The sequence below is a fragment of the Citrus sinensis genome, chromosome 3 (genome assembly GCF_022201045.2).
Source record: "Citrus sinensis cultivar Valencia sweet orange chromosome 3, DVS_A1.0, whole genome shotgun sequence".
Lineage (NCBI taxonomy): Eukaryota > Viridiplantae > Streptophyta > Magnoliopsida > Sapindales > Rutaceae > Citrus > Citrus sinensis.
The window spans coordinates 16602306-16611268 of record NC_068558.1 but is presented as its reverse complement, the minus strand read 5'-3'; the positions used below and the strand labels follow the sequence as shown (position 1 = coordinate 16611268).

The 8963-nt window shown below is 36.1% G+C and overlaps 1 non-coding gene across 1 annotated transcript; it reads left to right on the top strand.

Moving 5' to 3' along the window:
- The first annotated feature begins 6455 nt into the window (after positions 1-6455).
- On the top strand, positions 6456-6560 carry LOC112498483 (small nucleolar RNA R71). The gene has a single exon (XR_003065794.2). It is a non-coding gene; the product is annotated as a small nucleolar RNA R71 (small nucleolar RNA).
- Positions 6561-8963: the final 2403 nt, after the last annotated feature.

The window sequence follows — 8963 nt, the reverse complement described above, 5'->3', positions numbered from 1 at the left end:
GAGGTAACATGTCAGTGTCAAACAACATGTAAAGCACATGGCTCGCGAGTAAAAAAGGAAACAGTAAAAAGGAAAAAGGAAACAGTAATAAGGAAAAAGAAAACAGTAATAAGGAAAAAGCAAACAGTAATAAAATTATTAAAGACAATAATGCAAACAATAAAACAATAGTGAAATAAAATAACAGTAAAGTAAAAGGATATTTACAGGTAGTTGCGACTGTGGCTCACATCTTCCTCTAGTTTTACGTCCAGAAACGACTTGAACGCCCTCTATGGGTCAAGGATAAGCTTCATATCTAGTTTTCTTATAAACTGGCAAACAAGGTCGTTTATAGTCAGATTCCCGAGACTATATCGTTCATGCTCTTTCTGGAATAATGGCCATAACTGGAGAATCGCTCCTTGCACATATCCACTGGGATGCATTTCAAGAGACAAAAGGATATCATCCAATGATCTTTATTCAAGCTATCCCTAATGAATTGAGTCTTATCTTCCCTGTTATCAGACACCATTCCTAAAGAACATGAGTTTTTATCGCAACTCATTCCGGCACACTTATGACAAGCAACAGAAATTCTTCGAGCTTGTCGTTTTCTTGCATAATTTCCTTTACCACAACCAGGCATGTATGCAATAAATTTTGGAGGTAACTCACCTACTAATCGTACTTTAGCCTCGATTAACCAACGGATGTCCGCAGGTATGTTATTCCTCATGAGCAATCACATGCGTTCGGACCGGACTTTATAGATCGTAAGGAGGGCATTATGAAGGAGTGAAGGGAATCGCTTGTGAAGCTTCGCTAGAATCTCATTTCTGTCCATACCTTCGCCTTAGAATATCAGTTATTATGGGAAACTGAAGTAACCGACTTGATTGTCACGGAGTACCGTTATCCGCCACTTCACCGGGGTAACAAACTAAAGCACACAAATAGAAAAATAAATTAAAACACACAAAGAAAATTAAAATCGTCCTCTTATTGAATTTACCTCAAGCTCCAACTGGATGTCGTAAACACTTCTCTTATTGTCTCTGAGTTGGCTTTCTAAACCCTCAACATAGGCTACTAACTCTGATGGTTGTAGAACCCAAATACGATGTGTTTTACAAAATTGAATCTGCCTTATGAGATGAGTTTTGACACGTTGAAGTGGTTTAAGAATATTCAGGAGAAACGGTCTAAGTATGGTACTCATGATTAAAAATGATAAGAGAAAACTTAATAGTTAAACAAACACACTTATGCAAAAATAATTTCAATTAGCAAAAGAATAATATAAAGAAAGAAAAAGAAAAGAAAAAAAAATCAAATCACCGAAAAGAAAAAAAGAAAAAAAAATCAATTCAAATTTGGTGGGTCACTCAAATTTATTTCGGTGTCTTTTTCATGTGGTTGGTACTCTAGATATGGCTTTAATCTTTGACCATTAACTTTAAACGTGACACCATTCTTTGGGTCCTTAATTTCAATTGCCCCATGTGGAAAAGCAGTATGTACAATAAATGGGCCAGACCAACGAGAACGTAACTTACCTGGGAATATGTGCAAGCGAGAATTAAATAAAAGCACTTTCTGACCTGGAGTGAAAGATTTTCTCATAATTTGCTTGTCATGAAAGACTTTCATTCGTTGCTTGTAAATCTTGGCATTTTCGTATGCGTCATTGGGAATTTCTTCAAGTTCTGCCAGTTGTAATCTTCTTTCTGAGCTGGCTTGCTGCATGTCAAAGTTGAATTTCTTGATGGCCCAATACGCACGATGCTCGAGTTCCACAGGTAGGTGGCAAACTTTTCCATACACTAACCTGTAGGGTGACATCCCAATCGGGGTCTTGAAAGCCATTATATATGCCCATAATGCATCATCAAGTCTTAATGACCAATCTTTTCTGTTTGGCCTCACTGTCTTTTTTAATATGTGCTTTATTTCTCGATTGGAGATCTCAATTTGGCCACTGGTTTGCCGATGATATGGGGTCGCCACTTTATGAGTGATTGAATACTTTGTCAAAAAAGCTTTGAATGCTTTGTTACAAAAGTGGGCACCACCATCACTGATTATTGCTCGTGGAAATCCAAAGCATGAGACAATGTTGCTTTTTAAAAATCCTATCACCACCTTGTGATCATTGGTCCTACATGGAATTGCTTCTACCCATTTCGATACGTAGTCAACAGCAACCAATATATATTGATGGCCAAAAGAAGGAGGAAAGGGTCCCATGAAGTCAATACCCCATACGTAAAAAATCTCAACCACTAAATTTGGATTTAGTGGCATCATGTTCCTTCGTGTAATGCTCCCCATTCGTTGACACCTATCACATGAAGAACAGAAAGTGTAAGCGTCTCTAAATATAGTTGGCCAATAGAAACCACATTGTAAAACTTTAGTAGCTGTTTTCTTAGCCCTGAAATGGCCTCCACAAGCTTGTTCATGACATAATGAAAGGATATTCTGAATTTCACTTTCTGGGACACATCGCCTAACAATTTGATCTGCACAATACTTGAACAGATAAGGGTCATCCCAAAAGAAATTCTTTATTTCTGCAAAGAATTTAGCCTTGTCTTGCTTGGTCCAATGCTCTAGAAGTTGACCTGTAACAAGATAATTAACGATATCAGCATACCATGGTAATACTTCCACACTCATCAATTGTTCATCTGGGAATGACTCATTCAATGGTAATGATTCTGTAATTGTGTCAAAATGAAAACGAGAGAGATGGTCAGCCACAACATTCTCTGTGCCTTTCTTATCTTTAAATTCCAAGTCGAACTCCTGCAAAAGTAACACCCAGCGAATTAGTCTAGCTTTTGCATCTTTCTTTGTGAGAAGATATTTAAGAGCAGCATGATCTGTGAATACAATTATTTTACAACCAATGAGATAAGACCGAAATTTCTCTAATGCAAACACTACTGCTAGCATTTCTTTTTCAGTAGTTGAATAGTTCAACTGTGCATCATTCAATGTCATACTAGCATAATAAATAACGTGGGGAATTCGATCAACACTTTGTCCTAATACTGCTTCTACTGCATAATCAGATGCATCACACATGAGCTCAAATGGTAAGCTCCAGTTTGGGGTTTGAATGATGGGTGATGATGTCAACAACTGTTTTAGTTTTTCAAATGCCACAAGACATGAATCATCAAAGATAAAATGTGCATCCTTAGCAAGTAAATTGCATAAGGGTCTAGAAACTTTGCTAAAATCTTTAATGAAACGTCTATAGAAACCAGCATGCCCAAGGAAAAATCTTACTTCTCTGACTGTTTTGGGTGGAGAAAGTTTAGAAATGAGATCCACCTTGGCTTTGTCAACCTCAATACCTTTGCTCGAAATGATGTGACCGAGAACAATACTTTATTTTACCATAAAATGGCATTTCTCCCAATTTAAGACCAAGTTTTTCTCGATACATTTCTGCAGAACTAGTGTTAGATGATGTAAACATTGATCAAATGAATCACCAAAGACAGAAAAGTCATCCATAAAGACTTCAAGGAATCGTTCAACCATATCAAAAAAAATGCTTAACATGCATCATTGAAATGTAGCAGGTGCATTACATAATTCAAATAGCATTCTCCTATATGCAAATGTGCCAAAAGGGCAAATGAAAGTGGTCTTCTCTTGATCTTTTGGTGCTATGGGGATCTGATTGTATCCTAAGTAGCCATTTAGAAAGCAATAAAATTCATGGACTGCTAATCTATCAAGCATTTGATCGATAAATGGTAAAAGAAAATGGTCTTTACGTGTGACAGAATTCAACTTTCTATAATCAATGCATACACGCCATCTTGTAGTCACTTTAGTGGGTATCAATTCATTATCAGCATTCGTAACTACTGTGACTCCTGACTTTTTGATGACAACTTGTACAGGACTGACCCATGAACTATCAGAAATTGGGTAAATGATACCTGCATCTAATAGCTTAAGGACTTCAGTTCTAACAACTTCTTTCATGTTAGGATTTAACTGACGTTGCATTTCCCTAATAGATTTAGCATTTTCATCGAGGTGAATGTAATGCATGCAGTCTACTGGGTTTATACCTTTTATGTCCGCTATGGTCCATCTTAATGCTCCTTTGTGCTCTTTTAAAACATCCAACAACTTATCTTTTTGTTCGTCATTTAGGGATGATGAGATGATTATCGGCATAGTACTTTCTTCTCCCAAAAATGCATATTCCAATGTGTTGGGCAATGGTTTGAGCTCGAGTTTCGGTGGTGATTCTGATGATGGGATGAGTTTATTTTCTAATGGTGCTAGTTGTTCTACTCTTGACTTCTATTTATTAGTGTCCATGGATGGTGCTGAGTCAAGGAGGGAGTTGACCTCATCGACTGATCTGTCAATATCAAAATCCAAACCAAAGTGAGTTAAACATGTTTGTAAAAAGGATCATTACTAAAGTTTGAAACAAAAGTATTATCAACTATTGTTTCTATTAAATCCACATCAACGATTCCATCATCTGCACTGTGAGGTTGTTTGTCAATGTTGAAAATGTTTAGCTCTATAGTCATGTTGCCGAAGGACAACTGCATATTTCCAGTCTTGCATTGAATGTGAGCATCCGCAGTTGCCAAGAAAGGTCGACCTAGAATAATGGGGATGTGCTTCCTTGAATCCTGTATTGGTTGAGGCATTGATTCCTTCCTTACTACAACAACTGTTTAATCTTTTTGTAATAGTAAAATCCACAACACTGATAAAATTACAATCTTCAACCTCATTTGAACTCTTTATAGCATCCAGACATTAAATGTAACTTGCTGATCTTTCACCCGCATAGTCAATTCTCATTTTTACACATTAATCAGAGTTTTTCTAGTGGCTAACAAAAGGTCTTCCTAGAATGATTGAGACTTCTTTATCTGCCTCAAAGTTCAACAATATGAAATCCACTAGAAAAATAAATTTATCCACCCTCACTAATATATCTTCAATCTTCCGTTCTTGAAAGACGTAAGATCTGTCAACAAGTTTTAAAGTCACTGTTGTTGGCCTAACTTCTCCAACTCCCAATTACTTGAATACTGATAAAGGTATAAGATTGATTTTAGCCCCCAAATCACAGAGTGTCTTACCACTATATTTAGTTCTTATGAAGCATGGAATTGTGAAGCTCCTTAGATCTTTCAACTTCTGAAAGATTTTGTTTTGAAACATATGACTGAATTCTTGTGTTAAAACAATTGTTTCAAACTCTCTAAGCCTCTTTTTCTTTGCCAGAATATCTTTTAAGAACTTAACATAATTTGGCATTTGTTCGAGAACATCTACAAAAGGAATGTTGATATGTAGCTACTTCAACACTTCTAGGAACTTGCTAAATTGTTTGTCTTGCTTTTACTTCTGAAATCTTCAAGGAAGGTAGAAGGTCTCTAAAATGTTGTGCTACAACATGTTATACAGGCTGCTTCTCTTTTGCCATGTTCTGGACTGATGTGGTTGGTACTACAACACATTCTTCCACAATTGCTGGATCATTATTTTCTGCTAATGCTACAGATCAGTTGTTCAGATCAGCAGACTGGAAAGTAAATTGTTGTGGCTCTTCTTTAATTTGAGTTTTCCATTGGGCTGCAAAGAGTTCATCTCTTCTTTTTGGTACACCAACAGGAATATGAACATCTTTTGCAGACCTTAAGTTAATCACTTTACAATGCTCATTTCCTTATCTTTTGGGATCCTCTGTATTACTGGGCAAACTGCCCTCAGGTCTATTACTCAATGATGTAGCAAGTCATCCAATCTGATTCTCTAAATTTCTTAAGGATACAACTTGACTCTAAACAATTGCTTTATTTTTCACAATGTATTCCTTAAGTAAAGCTTCAAAAAAACTGAGTTAATCATTGCTGGTGTTTTTTTGCCCTTGGTTTTGTTAGTAAAATCCAGGTGGTTGAGTAGACCTGTTTTGTACGCTGGATACTGCAACATTATAATTCAGATTGCTCCATGAGAAGTTTGGGTGTTGTCTCCATTTAAGGTTGTAAGCATTTGAATATGGATTGTTGTACTTCTGTCTGTTAAAGTTGCCCACATAGTTGACTGAGGCTGGATTTCCAAGACAATTGTTAAATAAGTGCCTTTCTCTATAATAAACGCGGGATGCTTCAGCAACTTGGTTGACAGTTGCTGGAGCAGTAGTCATAACATTTAACCATATTTATTGATGAGGTCACTTGGGGTGATAACGCTGTCAAGGCGTCTACATTATGAACTCATGTTGTTTCTCATGCTGTAGCTTATCTGGTTGATGGCCAATCATAGTTATTGTTGGCTATCTTCTCTGAAATTTCATAAGCTTCTTTGTAGGATTTAGATAGCAAAGCCCATTTGCTGAAGGGTCCACCATTAATCTAATGCTTAGGTTGAGACTATTGTAAAATGTTTCCAACTATATACAACAAGTAATACCATGATAAGGACATCTCCTGAGTAGATCTTTGAATCTTTCTCTTCCATTATAAACTCTCATCTTCAAGTTGATGGAAATATGTGATCTCATTCCTCAATTTTGTATTTTTAGTCGGTGGGAAGTATTTCATCAAAAATTTGTCAGTCAAGTCATTCCATGTGGTGATAGAGTTAGGTAGTGAGGAGTTCAACCATACTCTTTTTCGATCTTTTAAAGAAAATGAAAAAAGTCTGAGCCTCAATGTCTCATGTAATGCTCCAGCAATTTTGAAAGCATCACTTACTTCCAAAAACAACTTAAAGAGTAGATGATGATCTTCAAATAGCAATCCATTGAATTGCCCTACTATTTGAAGCATCTGAAACATCACTAGTTTGAGCTCAAAATTATCAGCTTACACTTCGGGCTAACTATTTCAGGGTTTATGGCTAGAGGGATGTACACTGTGTATTCTCTAATGGCTCTATCTTTATCATTTGCCATATGGATAATATTGTTATTCCCTAATTTCCCATAAATAATCTACCCATTCTGACCTTCTTGACATCCTTGCATGTACATGGAATGATAGCCCTAATGATGTGGTCTATCCAATAGAGCTTGCCACGTGAAACAATCCTAAGTATCTGAATTATTTTCATTTTATGGCCATGATTTATTCGCTATATTTATAAATAGGGGTTTCGCCCCCTAATTCACAATTTTGAATCCAAATTTGAGCTCCATTTTATCTAAATCTTGTTGCATGTTGTATTTTTCTATGATTTTTAAAAAGTTACCATTTTACCTCTAGCTCAAAATGAGTAGTTAATTTAGTTTCAAGCTTTGGTTGAAGGTGGACCTAGTGATGCACGGGCTTAATTTGGTAAGTTTACTTTTCTCTCTAATTTACTTAGGTTGTTTTGATTCATCATTGACAGATAATAATAATATTGTCTAGATTTTGTACAGTATACCAACTCTCTAATGCAAGATCATTACTGTTTGGCACAAAGAGACTTTACACTAAATTTATTAGTGAGAAAATCCCCTCTAGTATTTGTGGTTTGTCTTGACTCAGTGTTGACAGATAATTCATCTAAGTTATTTAGTAGATAATCTTGCCACATTGTGAACAGTATGATTATTATCACCTAGCACAACTTGTATTTAATACCACATTTAATAGAAGATTATTTTCCCCCAGCACAATGACTGCTGGATATAATATTTACCAGAAAAAGGATTATGAGAAGTGGAAATAACCCCCTCATAAATTAATTGGAACGAAAAAGAGTATTAAGCTCATGGTGAAATGTTGAGTGTGAATCTAGAGACTCAAGCGCTTCATTTGCATTGTTTCATCTTTAATTCATTCCCGCCATTTTATTTTAAATCATAAGATAAATAAATCACATCCAACCAATTGGCATATAAACTTGGAAAATTAATCCTACATACGATTAAATCTACATTTTCGTGGGATCAGCACTCATCACCATTAATCTATACTACAATATATTCATGTGCTTGTGAGTACAATAAGGTTCACTGACCTTTTAGTTTTCGTTTGTGTGTCTCATGTTTCTATCACCGGTCGTTACACTTCAGCGTCCTCTTGAACCTACTCAGCCACTACAACTTAGCATCACCCTTAAGGTGCATGCTTGTGATAGTGACCCGCTCCACTTCAGGCATTGGAGTAGCTCGAAAATATTGCTCCACATCCCACAGAAAATTCTCCAACTCTTTGACATTCCAAGTCCCATTATAAGCCTTAGGTTCGAGCACCTTGACTTTCGAAAGTTTATCCTCTGCACGAAAAGTGTTGCTTACTGCCTACTTCAGCAATCCAACTTCTTTATCAAGATCCCTGTTGGTGTATAAATACTAATGCTATTGGTGTTAATGTGCAAGTGTACACAACAAGTAATAAAGTGATGAGTATTCAAGATCGTCTCCGCAGGGATTGATGTTATTATACTTGCTACAACAATCTTAACAGTGCAGATTTTGTGTCTAAATTAAGATAAACAATTGATGAAACTAATTTACTAATTAAAATAAAAACACAATAAATAAAATTCAACAAAGTAAATTATCACGTCAAGCTCAAGGATAAAACTAATGGGAATATATAGTAGTTGAGTCAATAAACTCTCTTAATGGTCTTGACTATTTTTCTAATGTTTGGCTTGGTTGCAACAACATTTGCTACAGCACTGGGCAGAATCCTTATGCATCCCCAGCCGTCGCATGTTGGATATCTTATATCTATATGCAACCTAACAGTGATCAGTTGTTATGCCAACATAAGATATAGCATTACACACTTAGGTTCTATTTACCTTACAAGGTGAATCCTTATGTCTAGTTCATCACTAATCTTAAATCAAGCATGGCCATTTTGGGACTCAAGTAAAACTCAATTTAAGTTCAAGTATTTTTCTGATATGTTCCACTAAGATAGGCCCTTTTGCGGCTCTTCATTAGCTAGTATCATTAAATGGGTAATCAGCCGAAA